The sequence below is a fragment of the Bubalus bubalis genome, chromosome 10 (genome assembly GCF_019923935.1).
Source record: "Bubalus bubalis isolate 160015118507 breed Murrah chromosome 10, NDDB_SH_1, whole genome shotgun sequence".
NCBI lineage: Eukaryota > Metazoa > Chordata > Mammalia > Artiodactyla > Bovidae > Bubalus > Bubalus bubalis.
In genome coordinates this window covers 75,554,758-75,576,626 of record NC_059166.1, presented here as the reverse complement: position 1 = coordinate 75,576,626, position 21,869 = coordinate 75,554,758, and the positions used below count along the sequence as shown (strand labels likewise).

At 39.7% G+C, this 21,869-nt stretch overlaps 1 protein-coding gene across 10 annotated transcripts in view; it reads right to left on the bottom strand.

Annotated features, from left to right (window-relative positions):
• The window catches only part of PKIB (cAMP-dependent protein kinase inhibitor beta), a 121,531-nt gene that overhangs the window by 70,963 nt on the left and 28,699 nt on the right, over positions 1 to 21,869 (bottom strand). Inside the window, exon 1 of one of the 10 annotated variants that reach the window (XM_044924436.2) lies at positions 1,232 to 1,364. The exons of 8 other annotated variants lie outside the window; for them this stretch is intronic. The gene's annotated coding sequence lies outside the window, so the exon portion shown is untranslated. Of the gene's footprint in view, positions 1 to 1,231; positions 1,365 to 21,869 lie in introns of those variants that run through there. One more of the 10 variants, XM_025294786.3, reaches the window with a different exon arrangement.

The window sequence follows — 21,869 nt, the reverse complement described above, 5'->3', positions numbered from 1 at the left end:
CTGCCTCTATACCCTCAGTACCACACCTACAAGTTAGGAATGCCCTTGTCTCCCATCCCCTCGACTCCCTGAGTCCCAATCTCTCCTTCAACCTCTTTGCCCCTTCACCCCTCCCAGCTGGGTTTCTGCTGGCTGGCTGGATGTGTAAATGCGGAACTCTGTGGTTCCTGCTGCACTATGATGTCAGGGTCAGAGGAATGAGAACCAGCCAGCTGACACACACAGAAACACATCTCAGCACTGATAAGTTTGGCTGAAAAAGTTTTTCTTGATGCTACAGAAGTAAGTATACAAACACTGGGCAAATTTATTTTTCTCAAATTTAAGTATACTGTATTTAAAATCTATTTAAGTAAACATACTTTTAATTTATTTCACTATAAACTGATTCTTTCCAATTATTTATGCTTAAAGTCTTAGCCTGCCTAAAATAAAAATGAGATTTATGCTATTGTTATTATTCTTTAAGAGTGTTTAAAGTTTGATGGTATCCTATCTATTACACTAGATATTACATTAGATGATATCCTATTACAATAATATTACAACACAATATTCTCTTATATAAAATATTTATAATTTAAAAGGTGAAACAACCCAAGCCATATTTTTCTTATACATGATACAAATAAATCCAAAGTATTAAGAAGATATAAAAATTATTCTTCCTAATACTAATATCATGAGAGGGTTTGATATTAAAATGAAATAGATAGTGTAATGTATTCCAAAGGGTTGAGTAAGTTAATACACAGAAAAAAATGTAAGCTGACATCTGACTTTAGAGTCTGAAGATAGAATATCAAAATGTGAGTTATATATCCAAAAAATCTACAATCATTCAATGATGTCATTTGGTATTCATGGTTCTCCTTAGCCTTGGTTCAAAACATTAAACAAAGACTTTTAATAAATGCCTATTAATACAAAGAACATTCTAGAGGTAAATGGTAACTAGCATGGGTTTGTCCTTAGAATGTAACTTATGAAGCCACAGTTGAAGTATTAGAGGAAATAGAAGGAATGACAGCTCTCATCTCCACCCGAAGCACTATTTTCATACATATTTTTATGTTCATAAAGTCACAGGAAGGGGAGACAGCAAGGAAAATACATCATTAAGTGCCTACCCTGTACCACACACTTTTCATGCACATGATCTCATTTCAACATAAAGCTCTGAATCATATGCATTTTAGGAAGAAACCATGGTTTAGAAAATGTTACTAACCTCTTAAGCTAGTACGAATCCAAACCCTGGTCTGACTGACTCCAAAGCTCAACTTCTTTACATTACACCACACCGCTGGAGTAGAACATCATGATGAGAGCTTGGGAAAGGCTGGGAGAGGAGACAGATGGAACTTGCTTGGCCTCAAGCGCTAAGACTATCTGATCTAAACTCAGAGGTGACGCTTTGCTTATGATCAATGAAGACAGGGGAGAGGGAGGGAGTTACTAAGCATTGTCAGGAAGACACTCCCACCCCAATTCATTTTTCCTTCCTTCAAATAATCCTTTCAAGTTGTATTAAATAGAATGCAGGGAGTTTAACACAAAGGAAAAAGTACATATTCTGGAATCAGATTCCTCCTCCTCCATTCTCCCCACCACTCCTGGTTTGAATATAAAGCACCGGATAAATTGCCTTAGAGGAAAAAAAGTGAACATCTTAGTCACTCAGTCGTTTCCAACTCTTTGTGACCTGGTGGACTGTAGCCTGCCAGGCTCCTCTGTCTATGGAATTTTCCAGGCAAGAATACTGAGTGGGTTGCCATTTCCTTCTCCAGGGGATCTTCTTGATCCAGGGGTCAAACCTGGGTCTCCTGCATTGCAGGTAAGACTCCCTATTGTCTGAGCCACCAGGGAAGCCCTAACTGCCCTAGAGGTTTCTCACAAAAATCTCTCTCACAGTCACAGCCTGCACCTGAAATCTAGTCAAAGTAATTAATATCTTGCCCTTTGGCCACTAGAGCATACGTCAGAGAAGATGGCCCAATACACACCATTGTTCCAAGTAAACAACGAGCTTTGCCGAAGGCTGTACTCACCTGGAACAATCAACCCAGGAAGCCCTGTCACTGTTTTCTGAGTAACAAAAAAATATTCACTCAGGAATTCACTCCTTTCCCTCAGCAGAGATAGCATTTTAGTTACCTGTGAACCTAACATTTTTTAAAAAGTATATTTTAAACAACATATTAAGAATGCTCAGCTCTCCAGGGACTAGCTTTCTGGAATTCTCAAATTCTAGAACTCTTAGCTAAACAAAACTAAATTCCAAACCTGTTAGCAAAATCAGTCCCTCAATAGGCAACAATAAATGAACACAATAGAAAAGACTACTGGTCAGGTCCCAAAGATCAAGGCTTATTATTCCCTCTATTATGGATGTTTTAACAGTGTGCTAATTCAAAGACAATAAGAGCCACAGACCACAAATAAAATGATTTTCTGGAGGGTGAGAAAATCTGTTGAGAAAAAGCCACTACAGCTCTTTTTGCAAAAAAAAAAAAAAAAGAATCACATCATGCTACTAAAGAGCATATTGTTGTAGCTACAATACTTCATTCTATTTTGGAGGATAAATAAATGACTAAAGAACAAACTACTATCTAGAACTTTTTCAGGATAAGAAGTTCTAGAGCCTGTGCTTGGGTAATTAGCCCTCTCCTCTACCTACACATTTTTTACATCTGCCTGTATGTGTGATGACTATGAGTCATCAATAAAAAAACTGGACTGGGACTTCCCTGGTGGTCCAGTGGTTAAGAGTCTGAGCTCCCTGTGCAGGGGACTCAGGTTCGATCCCTAGCCAGGGAACTAGATCCTGCATTTGCAACTAAAGATCCTGCATGTTGCAACTAAAACCTGGTACAGCCCCACCCCCCACCCCCCTCTGCAAAAAAAAGAATAAAATTCGACTATTGGAATGGTCAGTTTTATGGGCCAGCTTGGTTAAAGTACTCAGTTATTCAAGCAAACACTAATCTAGGTGGTGTTGTAGAGGAACATCTATAATCAACTGATTTAAGTAAAGGAGATTATCCTCAATTAATTTGGATGGGTCTGACCCAATCAGTGGAAAGGACAGAACAGTGGTTTTCCTGGGGAAGAAGAAATTCTATCTGTAGATTACAACTTCAGTTCCTGCCAGTTTCCAACCTGCCAACCTGACTTTTGAACTTGCCTAACCAGCTTCCAAAATCACATAAACTATAATCACATGAACTCTCTCTTGGTTAGTTGCTCCCAACTGTGCTGTAGAAAGGGGGAAGAAAAGGATGTAGTTAAGGCTTAAAATTTGCAATGTACATCTGCCCAGAAGGAACCCCTTATCTCCCCTAGCTGTAAGGTGGAGATTTCAAGCCCAGAATCTCAAGCTATAAATTGCTGAATTACAGCACAAATTGAATTCCCAACCTTGCAGATCATCTTTATTAAAGTGAGGGCACTGATTGGCAAGGAATAGAATCCTGAAAACTGAAATAGATACATCTGGGAAATCCCAATGAAGCAGAGGATTTCAGACTCCTAAATTCTACTGACTCATTCTCCAACAGAAGCTACCCTCTACTCTGTGTGAGGTTAACCCCTGCTTTGATTGATGAACCTGTAATAGTCTCTCCTGAGGCATCTGCCTTGCAAGACACTGCTAATTCTCCTCAGGACTTATCCCTGCACCTCTCTGCTTCTAGATTTATAAGTAGACTCTTGTTCCAGTGGGCCTCAAAGGGTGAGGTACACAGTGTGACCATTATGGAAGTGTATTATACACCAAAAGAAATGCATGGTTTTTCCAACTTATTCTCCACAGAGAAATCTGGGGAACATGTGCATAAAAGAATGGATATTAAGGGTGTTGGATAATTGTGGAAGGAATACAAAGTTGAGTAAGAATGAATTCATTGATATAGTCTCACTAAACAGAGATTCTGGATTCAGTGTTTTATCTCAAGGGGCTAGAAAGGGGTCTAGCATTTTGTTTGGTTGGTTGAAACATGGGCCAACATAAATGAAGTCAAAAGACCAGAACTGAATGCCTTGGTATACTGTTGAATAAATTTCAAATAGCTTTATCATGTAAAACCTGCTTACCTACCCCTGGAGGCCAAAGGACATGCCTTTAACTATGACTGTGAGAAATATATTTGTGAGAGGAGCCCCAGCATCCTTGGAAAACTCTGAGGTCACTCTTTTCTACAGGTCAGAAGTTACAGTGGGAACTGCTGTCACTGAGCTGGGATCCCTAAATACAATCGGGAAAAGTGGGTGGCAGGGCCAAGTGGCAGCATGAATCACCAAAGACAGATGTGACTGCCCCAGCGACAGAGCCAAAGCAGGAATCAAACAGTCCTGCAGACACACTGTAGTGTTGGCTGCTTGATCCCGGTGTCCCCAGAAAATCAACAGATGGTAAGCTAATAAATTCCACTTGATCTGTGTAAGGACAACATTTCTAGGACTAACGAACAGAGGTCTATCATGAATCATCAAAACAGTTACAACCTCTCCATCAGTTTTCAGTTCCTAGGGGTTCTTGAATCCACTGAGTGAAGGGGAGACTAACTCCCCTTGAGCACTTGCTGTACTCCCAAACAATCACATTGTTGATCTTTCTCCCAGCCTTCTTTTATGAGCACCAGCAGCAGGCAGAGACGCTGCTTGGAGATCTGGCAGGCCCTGACAGGTGACTCATAATGCAAACCCTGAGGCTTTTGGAACAAAGCCCTGTCTTCCTCTGCAGGTATCTACTCTCTTTTTGAGAAACAGATTTTGGCTTGCTACTGGGCCTTTGTAGAAAATGAATGTTTAATCATGGTCCAGCAACTTACATGAGATCAGAGCCACCCTTCAGGAACTACATGAACTGGTTTCTGTCTGATCCACCAAGCTGTAAAGCTGGGAGTGCGTAGCAGCATGTCGATACCAACTGGAAGAGGTACATATGAGACTGGGCTCAAGCAGGCCATGAAGACATGAGTAAATTACACAAAGAAGTGGTCCAAATGTCTATGGCCCCTACTCCTGCTACATCGTCTATGCTTTACTGGTCTGTATCTATTGCCTCATGGGGAGTTCCCTAAAACTTGTTGACTGAGGAAGAGAAAACCTGGGCTTGGCTTACAACTGGTTCATATAATACGTGGGTATCAAAAGTGACCACCTGTTGCACCACAGCTCCTTTCTAATACATTTCTGAAGAACCATGGTTGAAAGGAAGTCTTCTTAGAGAACAGAACTTTGGACAGTGCTGCTAGATGTTCATACTGTTTGGAAGAAGAAACGGCCAGAGGTATAAAACTATACTGGTTCATAGGCTGTGGCCAACAGTTTGACTGAATAGTCAGCAATTTGGAAAGACAATGATCAGAAAATCGGTAGAAGGAAATCTGGGGAAAAGGTGTATCAACAGACCCCTCTGAATAGGCAAAGATGTGTCCCATGTGAATGTTCACCAAAGGGTGATCTCAGCAGATGAGGATTTTTATAATTAAACAGCCAAGAGGACCTATTATTCCATGGATCTGTGTCTCTTTTCCCAGCCATTTACTGTCACTGCCCAAAGGGTTCATGAACAGTGACCATTAGGGCAGAGGGAAAAATTATACATGGGCTCAGCAACATGGAATTGAACTCACCAAGACTACCCTGGCTATAGCTACTGCTGAGTGCCTAAGCTTTCAGTAGCAAATATAACACTGAGTTCCCAACATGGCATCAATCCCTGGGATGATCAGCCAGCTATCTGGTGGAAGGTTTATTATACTGGACTTCTTCCATCATGGATGAGGGGGTGCTTTCTTCCTACTGCAACAGACACTCTGGATATAGAACTGCTTTCCCTGCAAGCAATCCTTCTGCCAAAACTACCACGTGTGGATGTACAGAATGCCTTATCCACCATCATGGTATTCTACATGGCATTTTTGTTTCTGATCACACTTCACAGCAAATGAAGTCTGGCAATGCTCATTCACTGGTATTACAATTTTATCCATCATCCTGAAGCAGAAAGCATGACAGAACAGTGGAATGGCCTTTGAAGATTCAGTTACAGTGCTAGCAAGGTGGCAGTAGGTGCCAAGGCTCCAGGAAGAGGTTATAAATACTATAAATCAGCATCCACTGGTGTGATACTGTCTCCCCTAGCCAGGATTCATGGGTCTAGGAATCAAGGGGTAGAAATGAGAGGGACTCCACTCAGGATAATACTGAGTGGAGTCCCTCTCATTTCTATTATTCCTAGTAATCTGCTAGCAAAACCTTGCTTCCCATCCCTGTAATCTGTTGTTTTGCTGGTCAAGAGGTCTTAGTTTCAAAGAGAAGAGTTCTTTCACCTGGAGACACAGCAATGATTCCACTGAACTGAGTAAAAACTGCCACGGGTCACCTTGGGCTCCTCAGGTCTCTGAATCAACAGGCAAAGAAAGGAGTTTCTATATTGGCTGGTGTGATTGATCCTGATTATTAAGGGGCAGTTGGGCTGTGCTACACAACAGAGTAAGAAAGAATATGTCTGTAATACAGGAGATCCCTCAGGGCATCTCTTGTTACTATCAAGTTCTGTGATTAAGGTCAAGAAAACCACAATTCAATTCACAAGCCAATGAAAAAACCATAAAACAATAATCAGTGGCTCAGACTCTTTAGGAATGAAGGTTTGGGTCACCTTTCCAGGCAAAGAACCAGAAGGGGCTGAGGTACCTGCTTGAGGGCAAAGGAAATAATGGAATATATGGATTGAGTAGTGGAAGAAAGGAGTTATACACACCAGCCAAGACCATGTGACCAGTTTCAGAAATAAGGACTGTTAAGTTACTCCTCTTGTTCATTTTTCTGTTATTTATGTTTGTCTGTGTGTCTCAAATATTTGTTGCTTTCTTCCCTCTCAAGTGCTTGTCTTCTAATATAAGATATATTAATAATAGGTAACTTTATATCACGGTATTTAAGTTATGGTCTATAAGAAGAGTGAACCCCCAGGGACCTTGCCCCTCTCCTGGGGAAAGGGTTAGCACACTTTCAGTTATACACAGTATAGCTCTAATCATGTTAGGCATAAGTATGACTTTGTTGTTGTTATTTATTTTGATATTAAGTATGATTTAAGGAAATATGTCTGCATGTCAAGTTGACAAGGAGTGGACTGCGATGATCAGTTTAGTCTGTGATCCCGTTACTCAGTCAAACACTGAATGAGGTGTTCAGTTCAGTTCAGTCACTCAGTCGTGTCTGACTCTTTGCAACCCCATGAATCGCAGCACACCAGGCCTCCCTGTCCATCACCAACTCCCAGAGTTCACCCAGACTCACATCCATCGAGTCAGTGATGCCATCCAGCCATCTCATCCTCTGTCGTCCCCTTCTCCTCCTGCCCCCAATCCCTCCCAGCATCAGAGTCTCTTCCAATGAGTCAACTCTTCGCTTCAGGTGGCCAAAGTACTGGAGTTTCAGCTTTAGCATCATTCCTTCCAAAGAACACCCAGGGCTGATCTCCTTCAGAATGGACTGGTTGGATCTCCTTGCAGTCCAAGGGACTCTCAAGAGTCTTCTCCAACACCACAGTTCAAAAGCATCAATTCTTCAGCGCTCAGCCTTCTTCACAGTTCAACTCTCACATCCATACATGACCACTGGAAAAACATAGCCTTGACTAGACGGACCTTTGTTGGCAAAGTAATGTCTCTGCTTTTGAATATGCTATCTAGGTTGGTCATAACTTTCTTTCCAAGGAGTAAGCGTCTGGGAAGGAATTTTGTAGATGTGATTAACATTTACAATCAATCAATTTAAGTAAAGGATATCATTCTCAATAATCTGGATAGGCCTGATTCAATCATAGGTTGGTGTTGGTTGAGTCTTGTCAGACTCTTGAGACCCCAGGCACAGATTGTACCCTGCCAGGCTCCTCTGTCCATGGGATTCTCTTGGCAAGAATACTGGAGTGGGTTGCCATTTCCTTTTCCAGGGGATCTTCCCAACCCAGGAATTGAACCTGAGTCTCCTGCATTGCAGGCAGATTTTTTGACTGAGCTGTGAGGAAAGCCTGATCCAATCACTGGAGAGGTCTTAAGAACAGAACTATTTTCCCTGAGGAAGAAGCAACACCACTTGGCCATTAGCTTCTGCCCTAGAGTTTTCCAGCCTGCCCTTCCTGCCTTAAGATTTCAGGCAGCCTCCACAAATATTCAAGCCAATCTCTTGCAATAAGTCATACTGGTTCTGTTTATCTGGAGGAACTCTAATATAATTATGTTCAAATTATGAAGGCATGTAAGTGAGACATATTAAAATGATTTCCACTTAAAAAATTCCATTAAAAAAGGGAACCTTGTTATCCATTGTGATTCCCAAGGGTGTACCAGAAATACAGTGTTTCTATGAATATGGTAGAAATTAAGATATGTAACTAAAACCCTGTTATAAGTAACTTCCCCCAAAGACACTGAGAAAGTCAGAATTTTAAGCCAGGTTTCATAACAACCAAGTTTATCCTGACCTTAATTACATAAATTATTTGATAAATAAATGCTTAGTTTCTCTAGACAATACTCAATATCACAAAGAAAGTTATAGAATCATGGATTTTCTTCAATTGAAAACACTACTTGGAGAAACAGTGATGAAGCTTTGGAATTTCATAATAACCAAGTGAATACTTTTTTAAACTGGACATCAGCCTAAGATTTAACTGAAAACATAAGGAACAGGAATGCTTGGATCGTGTTTTATCTGAGGATTTTTTCCTTTAATCACAAATATGTCAGTAGGCGTAAAATCTAGATCAAAAGCAGAAAGCTGTTAAAAGCTAAGACGCAGGTCAAGGATCAAAATTAAATTGTTCTCCCTGATTCCTTGGAGGTGGAGGTGTCCGTTTGATGCAGAGCATTCCCAAGTAACGTAAGAAGGTCTGAAATGACTCCCAGGGAAAAGGCCAGGTAACACTCCATGTCATTATAAGGAAATTAATTTCAGCAGCTTCCATGCCCTTTCCTCCTCCATTTCAAGCAAAGCTCGGCCAGAAACAACCGCTTGCTTGCTAATCCTCTCATTTTATACTCTTTTCTCTGAAAACTTCCTCCTTAGGATAAATCCAAGAAGAGTAGGAAATAACAACCCCTCTATATTGTATGCTGCACTTAGCTCCATGTGAGCAGTTTCAACCGCAAGGAATTCATTCTGATTTGAAAGTTACTGCAAGCCTTATAAAAGAAAGAAAGAATGAAAACAGGTAAGGCAAACTGTCAGGGAATATTTAACAGGAGGATTCCTACGTGCTGTTTCTCATAAATTCTCTGTTCCTTATCAGTTCCTATTCCGAGAACGAGTAGAACTTCACCCAGCTCTCAGGACTGAGATCATGAGAAATGGTATCTGCTTGGATTCCTTTCAGTAACTCCCTTCAGTGACTCTTTTCAGTGTCAGCGACCTTGTATGTATTAGACTACCCATATTGTGGCTATTGATAAAATTTCATCCTGTGTAATAGCTGAGTAATCATCTTAATAAAGATATATAAGCCTGCATTTGTGCTAATAAAATAGCTTTGCTCCATCAGAGCTTGGGTCCCCGTGTCTTACTTTCTTTCTTCCTTTCTCTCTCTCTCTCCCTCCCTCCAGCTCTCTCTTTCACCTTCTTATCGTGGACTCCAGACCACCAGGTTCCGGTCCATTAAAGGACCCCAACAGCGAATTAAATCAAAGGTGACTTCTAATTCATTAGCAATAAAGCACAATTGAGTAATTAACACATTTGTGTTTTTCATTTTTCGGAAGACAGTCACATGAATCTATACTAAGGACGAGCAAAGGCAGCATCTAAAAAGACTGGCCCCATTCCCTACTCTAGCAACCCTTCAGGCCATACAACCCTCAAAACTGAGAGTGTCACAAGGCCTCTTTCACCTGTTCACTTCAGTTGCTCAGTCCTGTCTGACTCTTTGCGACCCCATGAACTGCAGCACACCAGGCCTCCCTGTCCATCACCAACTCCCAGAGTTCACCCAAAATCATGTGCATCGAGTCGGTGATGCCATCCAGCCATCTCATCCTCTGTTTTCCCCTTCCCCTCCTGCCCCCAATCCCTCCCAGCATCAGAGTCTTTTCCAATGAGTCAACTCTTCGCTTCAGGTGGCCAAAGTATTGGAGTCTCAGCCTCAGCGTCAGTCCTTCCAATGAATACCCAGGACCGATCTCCTTTAGGATGGACTGGTTGGATCTCCTTGCAGCCCAAGGGACTCTCAAGAGTCTTCTCCAGCACCACAGTTCAAAAGCATCAATTCTTCGGCGCTCAGCCTTCTTCACAGTCCAACTCTCACATCCATACATGACCACTGGAAAAACCATAGCCTTGACTAGACGGACCTTTCACCTGTGGCCCCACATAAAGGTCTCTGCTCTAATGCCCTGGCTGGTACCCTCCTCCCTCCAAATGGGCCTCAGCACTAGTCTAGCCAGTTTTCCCAGGGCCTCGATTTCGTTCTCCAGGCCCAGCTCCAACCCTGGGGCCATACTGTGATCAGACCTCTCTGTTTATCTGCCTGGATATCTCCTGCTTCCAGACTCTGTGTCACCGCAGCCCGCCCACCTGCTGGGACACCATCTGCCGCATCTTGTTGGTCAACCTGGACTCCGGCTCCCTGCCTGTCAGGACAGCCTCCTGTTGTTCTCATCATTCTCTCCAGAAGATAAAGCCACTTAGCATGGCTGGACGGTCTCCCATGGGCTAGAACGAGTTCCCATTTCAGTGCCTCTTTCACCACTGACCCATGTCCTGTCTTTAAAAAACAAGCTAATTTGTCCTTCTAACCACCACTCTTATTCTGACATTACACTGCTCTAAGAACTACAAAATATTTCAATTTTAACAAGTTTCAAGCTTAATTAAAAGAGACTAAGAACTGCTTCACAGAGTTATGGGTGTGTGATAAGCTTAGAAAGGTAGAAGTCATGTACAAACCTGTACCAAGAAAACCTGAAAAACAGTGGAATTTTTTCACTGACACTATAGAGGTGAAAAGAAATAGTCCAATTCAGTTTTTCAAACAGATTGCCATCCAATAGCTCATTGAAAAAAATGGAAATTAAAAAATGAAATAAATTAACCTTTCAGAAGGTAAACAAAATGTCTACATAATACCAACACAAGTTTCAAACCCAGTTATAGAGATTGTCTCAGTCAATACAGTTATGAAACACATAGATATTTTGGCTATATTAAAAAAATTAGTTTTGCACATGCCCCTTAATTTAAAACAAACAACAAAAAAAATCACTGCTGTTAGACTGTATAGCCACTGATTTGCTTAGAAACAATATTTTCACCAGCATCAGCTTAATGAGGTATATTGAAAACAAAGGCAAGAAACAGAAACTTAATATAATCTTCAAACTAGAAACACTCTTGTAGAAATCAAACCCAATGGAGTCCAATCACAGTAAAGTTTTATTAAACAATCAGTCATATAGACACTATTTTAAAGTGAAAGTTGCTCAGTTATATCCAACTCTTTGCAACTTCATGAACTATGTAGTCCATGGTATTCTCCAGGCCACAATACTGGAGTGGGTAGCCTTTGCCTTCTCCAGCGGATCTTCCCAACCCATGGATCCAACCTTGGTGTCCCACAGTGCAGGCAGATTCTTTTTTTTTTTTAATTTTTTTAAATTTTTAAATTTTTATTTTTTTTTGCAGGCAGATTCTTTACCAACTGAGCCACAAGGGAAGCCCAAGAATACTGGAGTGGGTAGCCTACTATTTTAAGTGCTCTATAAATATCCATTGATTTAATCTTTTTAATCACTATAAAAGAGGAACTATTATCAGTTCCATTTTGCAGATGAGAACCTAACCTTGACACAGAGAGATTAAGAAATTCAGCAGGTAACAAATGGCACAAGTGGGACTAAAATCTGGTAGCCAGTGATTTAATCCACTGCACTGTTCTGTTATCTCCAAATGACTTGCTAAGACTCATGCAGCTGGATGGTCCAGGTACAGAATGGAGATTTGACTTCCAATGTTCTCTTTCCACCAATATTTCCAAGTCATTCAAATTTCCACTAGTCAGAAAGACTTTGAAATCTCAAGTTTATCTGCCTGGATAATAATAATAAATTGTCACAAGCAAAACAGCTAAAGAAAAATTTTAAAGTGCTGTTGATATTACAACTTGATGTGATGTGATTAAGCTATGATATACATTTAAATGGGCTTCCCTGGTGGCTCAGATGGTAAAGAATCCACCTGCAATGAGGCAGACCTGGGTTTGATCCTTGGGTTGGGAAGATCCCCTGGAGGAGGGCATGGCAACCCACTCCAGTATTCTTGCTGAGAGAATCCCCATGGACAGAGGAGCCTGACGGGCTGCAGTCCATGGGGTTGCAAAGAGTTAAACACAACTGATCACCTAAGCACAGCACAGCACATTCATTTAAATACCTAAAACAGACTCTATGGGTTAATATCATTTTCAGTGAAGGGGCTTGTTTTAAGTGGCCCCCTAGCAGTCAGCTCACAAAGTTGAGCCATGTTCTGTATGACATACAAATAGCATCTAAACACCAACCAAACAGGGCTTCCCTGATGGCTCAGATGGCAAAGAATCTACCCACAGTGCAGAAGACCTGGGTTTGACCCCTGGGTCAGGAAGATCCCCTGGAGAAGGGAATGGCTACCCACTCCAGTATTCTTGCCTAGAGAATTCCATGGACAGAGGAGCCTGACGAACTACAGTCCATGGGGCTGCAAAGAGTTGGATACAACTATGCAACTAATACTTTCACTTTCACCAACCTAACTAAACCAAAGAGGATCCTTCACAGATAGTTAGGTGACATGGATATAATGTCCCTTGAGGGACATTGTCCTTTTAATTACCCTGAAGTGGCCATGCCCACATATGGAACAGTCATACACTGACAATTTTAATAATAACTACAGCTAAAATAGATGGGAAAACAGATGGGGAAATAGATGGGGAAGCAGTGGAAACAGTGTCAGACTTCATTTTTCTGGGCTCCAAAATCATTCCAGATGGTGATTGCAGCCATGAAATTAAAAGACACTTACTCCTTTGGAAGGAAAGTTATGACCAACCTAGATAGCATATTCAAAAGCAGAGACATTACTTTGCCAACAAGGGTCCATCTAGTCAAGGCTGTTTTTCCAGTGGTCACGTATGGATGTGAGAGTTGGACTGTGAAGAAAGCTGAGCGCCAAAGAATTGATGCTTTTGAACTGTGCTGTTGGAGAAGACTCTTGAGAGTCCCTTGGACTGCAAGGAGCTCCAACCAGTCCATTCTGAAGGAGATCAGCCCTGGGTGTTCTTTGGAAGGAATGATGCTAAAGCTGAAACTCCAGTACTTTGGCCACCTCATGTGAAGAGTTGACTCATTGGAAGAGACTCTGATGCTGGGAGGGATTGGGGGCAGGAGGAGAAGGGGACGACAGAGGATGAGATGGCTGGATGGAATCACTGACTCAATGGACATGAGTTTGAGTGAACTCCGGGAGTTGGTGATAGACAGGGAGGCCTGGTGTGCTGCAATTCATGGGGTCGCAAAGAGTTGGACACGACTGAGCGACTGAACTGACTGAACTGATAGCTAAAATATTCATGATATCTTCCAGTGATTTAAAGATACAATATTTGAGACAAATACTAAAAATCAGTTCACGTGCAGCTTTTGGACAATGACATCATCTTTTCAAGAATTATATCCTTGACCTTTTAGGGCTGTCTTTTACAATAATGGTAAACACTAGCACTATCCTTCCCTACCAATGGATTTTTCTTTTTTATGACTACAATCTCTGTGCTATTTACAAAGTATGATTATATGCTAATATTAAATTAATCAAGTGTTTTGTGTTCTCAAGCGTTTGTAAATTAGTATTTTACAGAGTGAATTTATTTGTAAAATAATCAAATTAACTTAATTTTATTAAGAACATAATTAGATGAAATTTGACACTCTATACATGATAAATTTTCACTTTCAATGTATCATTTAACTTCTATAAAATGCTTTAGCAATTAGATATTATTGCCAGCAAGCAGTCAAGAAGACTGGTTTTATGTATCTTATAAATGTATAAAATATCTTGTAAAAACAAAACCAGATTTGAAATGAGTAAAACTTTAAAATATTTGCAAGCCTTTCAATCTTAGGAGTTATATTAGTTTAAAAGTTTAAAGTAAAAATGAAATGATGAATTACTTATCCAAACTCTACGTAGGATAAATGATATAACTGCAAGACAACCTTCATATGAAGAATACCTGAGACTGGGCCTTAATTTCTGTTAAGAAAATTACAGACTTGAGTTGGAACTAAAATCCCCTATTAGTGAGTCAGTTTTTTGTCTCTTGTACAATCTTGGCACACCCAAACCTTGCTGAAACAGACACGTCATATTCATTACCTAGCCAGCTGTTAACAAGACAAGCATCAGGAAAAGGTAAGCAGACAACTAAATGGAACAGATCACTTCTGGTTACCAGTGAAAACTGATTTACCTGGCCACATTCCACTACCTAATGGGATAAATGGGATAGGGTATTTTATCCAGTGGAAAGAAGTGATAACTATGTTTGCCTGGGCAGGGAGAGAACAATCATAAGGGAAGAAAAGATGGATTAAAGCCAGACTTTAACCACCCATTCTGAAGGCAAGATACCAGCAATTTCCTGATGAGCTAACTCTAAGAAATCATTATCTTACTTCTCTGCATTTTTATTAAACATCCAGTCCATGATGAAAAGAACAATGGACTGGAAAGCATTCCACGTTTTTCTTATCCCACGAAAGTGTTTGATTTTGAGATTTGGGCTGGTATTTTGAGGACTAATCACTTAGCACTTGTGTCATCCAGAAAGTCATGTCTCCTACCAAAGGCTTGATTCCCTTGTATGTAGGCCAATCCTCCATTGTGGTTTGTCTGGGAAAGTCCTGGTTTATTTACATTGGCCTGACTTTCCATCTGGGTTAGCTTCTGTCATTTTCAAAAAGTCCCAATATATATATAAAGACAATATATAAAGACATAAATTACAATGATGTTTTCTCTTAAATCTTCCAGCAATAACATCCTATCATCTATGGGCCAAATTTAGGAGTAAGGAAGGCCACTAAGTGTTAATATTAAATGTCTTATCAAAAAACACACTGCTATATTTAAAATGGATAACCAACAAGGACCTACTGTATAGCACACGGACTCTACAATGTTATGTGGCAGCCTGGATGGGAGGGGGGATTGGGGGAGAATGGATACATGTATACCTACTGGTGAGCCTCTTCGCTCTCCACCTGAAACTATCACAACATCCCTTGTTGATTGACTATACCCCAATCCAAAATAAAAAGTTTAATAAAAATAAATAAATAAAATGGAAGATTACAAGCATTAAAAAAAAAACCCACAAATTTCACCCAAGGGAACAGAACTAGAACTATATATAACCACGCAGATCTCAATAACTCAGTGTTATGAAAAGTACTGTGGCATTATTTCTGTAAATTTAAAAAACACAAGCCAGGACTAAATATTGGAATGGTTGCATAAACTTGTGGGTAACAGTATAAAATGGATTGGAACAATATGCACTAATTCATAGATGCTTCTGAAAGGAGACTTAATTGTACCATTTTATTTCATTAAAAAGGAAGACTTCAAGCAAATGTGCCAATTCTGAGAGGTGGGAGTTGATTTTATGCTTTGTTCTTCTCAGCATTGTTTAAATGTCTCAATATGTAAGTTATACTAATAAAACACAGAACATGAACTACCAAAACAGAGTCTAAGGGTTAAGTGCAAAATTGGTGGGCCTCACTCCTTAGAGTCCTTCATTGTACTGTCTTCAAGGGAATCCTTCCCATGTCAGTGTTCTCAACCATAGACCCAAGAATATTTTGTCTTCAGTGATGAGTCAATCCCAACACTCCATCCCCAGCCCCTCACCATTTCATACATGAATCCCTTGTGCCACTCTCCTTCCTAGTGGTACCAAGCTTCTGGGACCATCTCAGGTACCAGAGGTAGCCCATTATAAAATTTCAGGCAGCCTTTCCTTTAATTCAATGTATCTTTCTCTGATTCCCATCCACTCAGCCTAGTTTTGCCTCCTCAATCATGCAAATGATCAGCCTCATATAACTGAAGAAAGTTAGCACATCATACATGAGGACCTTTCTAGAGCACTAAACATCAATCACTCCTGATATGACGACCTTTGGGTCTCCTCACAGTCCTCTGGTCAGTTTTTCTCTGGATCTTTAGATCTCTAGATCCTGCAGTTCAAAAACCCTGGAGAACTGCAAAGTATCCTTAGCTCTGCATCCTCAGTGCTCACAAATGGCACAGAGTAAATGGGGCAAGTGCTCAATAAACATTGAATAAAAGAATGAGAAAACAAGTTTTGCAAACAACTAAGACAGCAATGGCACCCCACTCCAGTACTCTTGCTTGGAAAATCCCATGGACAGAGGAGCCTGGTGGGCTGCAGTCCACGGGGTCGCTAAGAGTCGGACACAACTGAGCGACTTCATTTTCACTTTTCACTTTCATGCATTGGAGAAGGAAATGGCAATCCACTCCAGTGTTCTTGCCTGGAGAATCCCAGGGATGGGGGAGCCTGGTGGGCTGCCGTCTATGGGGTCACACAGAGTCGGACACGACTGAAGTGACTTAGCAGCGAGCAGTAAATGGCCATTATTTTGATCACTAACAATTAGTGCTAAAGTGTCAAAGACCACTACCTTTCTTTGTATATATTCCCCTTTCTTTCCTTTACAAGGGTATCTGTTTGATTTCTTTTTTGGTGGTCTTATTTGTTTTGTTGCCCAGTTTTCCCATCAAAAGTCATTGCTCTCTGTTTTTTTTTGTCTTCAAAATCAACAGTCTGGCTAGCATGAAAATTCTTAAGATTTATCTCTTTATCTTTAGTGTGTGCTTGTTTGATAGTGTTCCTCTTATTTAACACAAAATGGCTAAGCTTCTCTTTTGCTTTTATTATTTATAACAAGAAAACACTTTATACATTTCTTTTGGCTACTCCAAACTTTTTTTCTGAGGATGGTCAATAATAAATAAACTAAGTATAGGGATTTCCCTGGTGGTATAGTGGTTAGGACTCTGCAGGGCAGCACAGATTTGATCCCTGGTCAGGGAACTAAGATTCCACAAGCCATGTGGTATGTACAAAAGAAAAGACAAAGATAAACTAGGTGTACATCTATGAACAAATAAAGATATATGCTTAAACCAGTATTTTGTGTGGCAGGGTTATTAGAGCTTATTTTTAGATTCAGGCATTTCCAGGTATGTCTCATAAGCCCCAGGATGGATCTGCAAAGGAAATAACTTCCTGAGTACCTTAAAGTTCTTATAGGGAGGACATTGATGATGGCTGTTAGCCAACCCCCAATACCTCTAAGCTTCCTGAGAAAAAGTCACCTTTTAACAATCCCACCCCTTGTGTCAGAGAGGGAAGAACCTCTTTAGAGTTGGTGGACAAAGCGAGCCGAAGAAACAAACTTGATCCAGGAATAACAGCTGCGTTAAGATAGAAGAGAAGAGTAAGGGAATGCAGAACAGTGGACAATTTGAACCTAGAAATGGAAAAGAACACCACGTATGGGAAGAGATGGGGTGGGGAGGGTCTTTCAGGTGAGGGACCACCAGCAGAAAGGCATGGAACAGGAGGAATGACCTCAGGAGCAAACAGCAGTGACCAGGGACACCCAGAGGGACTGAATGTGAACAGAAAGATGAGGAAGCTGATGTACCTGCCGTTTACTTTTCTCACAAGATATTTGGGACTTGTCTGTGTGCATACTCGGTCATGTCTGACTCTTCCCAGCTGCATGGATTGTAGTCCGTCATGCTCATGGAATTTTCCAGACAAGGATACTTGAAGTGTTAGTTGCTCAGTCATGTCCGACTCTTTGCAACCCCATGAATTGTAGCTCCCCTGCCCATGGAAGTCTCTAGGCAAGAATACTGGAGTGGGTTGCCATTTCCTTCTCCAGGGGATCTTTACCACCTAGGGATCAAACCTTGTTCTCCTGCATTTCAGGAAGACTTTACCATCTGAACCACCAGGGAAGCCCAAGAATACTTAAGTGGGTTACCATTTCCTACTCCAGAGGATCCTCCCGACCCAGGATCTTCCCACATCTCCTGTGTCTCCTGCATTACACATAGATTCTTTACCACTGAGCCACCAGAGTAGTCTATTTGGGGATTGGAGTCTAGAAATTTTTCTAATAGGGCCCAGCACAGAAAACGACTGCTTTGTTTATGTTAGTGTGAATTGACTGTCACAGTCCAGGCTGATATCACCTGGGATATTTAAAATAAATCAAAGCTTTCTTTTTCTTTTTTCCCTTGTTCATTGATCATAATACATTTTGTTTTCCCACTTGTCCTAAAGCCCCAGCACAGAAGGAACAAAGCTACTTTAGAGGGAGATAAAGAAACAACTTTTCTTGCACCATTCTCTACAATAAAACAGGAAATACTTCTCTCCATTTTATCCTTGTGTCACTCTCTGCAATTATCCACCACACAATTCAAGACAGAAAACTAGAATTGTTTCACTTTTATTCGAGATAAAGTGTTTTAATACATTGTAAAACTCCAGACATCACTCAATGATGTTGTAAATCACTTCTATTGAAATGAAATGCCCTGGCATATGTATGAATTATAAAACTGTCTAGCTGAAATTCCTTATTCTCTTGTATGCTACAATTCTAATTTAGCTGACCTTTTTAGGTGGAACAATCCTAACTTCCGTGTCATGATTTGATCTCTAGAATTTCATCTTTGGAATTTGCTCCGTGCCTACAGCACAGTAACAAATGAGCACTATTCCAGGATGGGCTTTGCTTTATGAAGCCTCAAAACAGTAGTGCACCTGGGATATTAGTCAGCACTTGCTGATTTATTCCTTCTATCCTGAAAGGAATTTTCAGATCCAGTGCTAGGCGTGCTGTTTGAGTCCCCTTTCTGTTGGTATGTAAAAAGTTCTAATATGTCCCGCAGTCAAGTCTATCAATCTCCAATTATGGTTTTTGCCTTTGATGTCATATTAGACCAGATTATGTTTGCCGATTTTTCAGTTATATCTCATTAGGCTTCTTTTTCAGTTAAACTAATATTTATTTGCATTTCATACAAACAAAAGAGTCATGGTTACAATTTTTGCTAACAATTCACTATTAGGATTCTGTTCTTGTAATAATCAGTACTTTCTCTACCAACATGAAATGCAGTCTTCATTGTATGTCACCCTTGTATGCTTAAATCTGGAGAATTTTCAAGGTGATTTAGCTTCTCCTAAGTCTTTATTTTAGTAAAAAGTAACATACTGAAATACTGTCTTAGTAACAGTAATTTTTTATGTTTTAATACTTGGAATTAGAAGTTCTTTTTCATTATTATTCTGTTTCAAAAATTTGCTTTTCCTAGTCTATTCATTCTTCCAGATGAATTTTAATAATCATTTTGCCAACTTGGCCCTAAAACTCTTTTTATGGTCCTATATGGAATAGCATTAATTTTATAAATTATTTTGGGGACACTAGCATCATTACAATATTTATTATTCTCATCCAGGAATATAATATCAATCTTCATTACTGCTAATCTTATTTTGCATTTCTCAATCAAATGCTATTTTCTTCATTTAAATCTTATACATTTCTATTATAGCTTACTCATAGATATATGATATTTCATTATTATTATTATAATGGCATTTTTCATATTTTCTATTTGTAGCTATTATAGAAAAGTCAATTGATTTGTACATATTTATCCTCTGTATGTCCACTTACCTGAAGTTTCTTATTCTAACAGCTTTTCAATTAATTTTCTTGGGATTTTTAGTAAAAAAAAAAAAAGTATATATACACTCTTTTAAGGAAAAAAGATGTCATCTCTCTGCTAATAACCATGAACTTTGAGAGGCAGTATATCATATGATTTAAAATTAAAGACTCATGAGTTAAGCCACTTGAGTGCTTATTTAGCTACACAACTTATTAGCTGTGTGATCTTGGCCAAGTTACTTAGCATCTCTGGGTTTCAGCTTCCTAATTTGTAAAATGAGAATTACAGTAGTCAATATTCCCTAGAACTGTTATGAAAATTAAATGAGTTAATACTTGTAAATCATTTAGAACAGCTTCTAGCATATACAATAAGAATTTTTAAAATGTTAGCTATTTTAAAAAATTATTGCATTGATTAAAATCTATAGAATGACGCTAATTAAATATAAGTGATGAAACAGGACATGTTGTAAGCATCTAATGTTTTTGTTTTTTCCTGCTTTTCACAATTTAAAAACAGCTCTCTATTCCTATGTTACTAAATTTTATAAATGTGTGTTCTTAAAAGAAATATAGTTGCATTTTATCAAGTGTCATTTGGAATCAGGAAGTGAAAAAATCGTAGTTTTATCCTTTAGTCTATGACTATGAAATTACAATAAATTTCTCAATATTTAATCACTTGTACATTTCTAGAAGAAACATCATTTTGTTGTATTATTCTATTGATTTCTACATTACTATATTTAGTATTTCAGTGAATTTTTGTTATATTCTTTTTTGTAACACTTTTATTATTTTTCAAAATTTTTTTTAGTTAAATGCTCCTCACTAAATGAATCAGAAAAATGTTTCATCTCTTTTTTAGAGTTCATAGAATAAGGGATAATGTGTTCCTTAAAAATGTATATTTTCAACCATCAACTATAAATACCTGATGGAAACAAGATACTTTTTTTTTAGCTCATGCCAAATCTCCCTATCCAAGGTGGTCAAGGACACAGGCATAAGCATCAGACAAAAATCAGGCTCAAATCCTAACTTCACCACCCACTAGCCACATGTGTGCACTTGGCAAAGTGCACTTTTTCACAAGGAATGATTATGCCTTCCTTACTTTCCCCACAGTCATCGTGAGGATTACATGCTGTTGCTGCTAAGTCGCTTCAGTCGTGTCCAACTCTGTGCGACCCCATAGACAGCAGCCCACCAGAATCCGCCGTCCCTGGGATTCTCCAGGCAAGAACACTGGAGTGGTTGCCATTTCCTTCTACATTGCATGAAAGTGAAGAGTGGGTTGCCATTTCCTTCTTCACTGCATAAAAGTGAAAAGTCAAAGGGAAGTCGCTTAGTCGTGTCCGACTCTTAGCGATCCCATGGACTGCAGCCCATCAGGCTCCTCCGTTTGGAAAATCTTGCCTGGATTTTCCAGGCAAGAGTACTGGAGTGGGGTGCCATTGCCTTCTCCAAGGATTACATGAGATTATGTTTATAAGCCTCTACCCACTCCACCCACAATGAAGACTCAATTATTTTACGTTAGTTTCAATTTTCCTTAAATACAAAATTAATGTATATAAAATGTACTTGCTGTTTTACCTTAGTATAGAGATTCCAGTCGTTTATGCAGAAATATAAATGCTTTCTGATAAAAATTTTTGTCATATTAGTTCTACCTTTTATTAACAGTAGATTTCAATTTCCACTGACACAAACTTGAAAAGTTGACATAAAAGTACTAAAAATGTTCAGATGACACAAGAAAATGAATCCACTGCCATTGTTTAAATGAAATCACAGCAGGTTAATAGGAAAGCTGCATTGCTTTTTAGAAACCCAGGCAATGAGCCCAAAGCAAATGTAATGTCTTCCATTTTCCTGTTCCCTTGGAGCTCTGTTCTCATGGAATCCAAGAGTGGGAGGAGGCTTCCTGCAGTCTGAGACTTACTCCATGGTCTCTGGTCTGCCATTTTCCCTGTAGCAGGGGAGCAAATTCCTAACTCCCAGTGGGAAAACACAGCA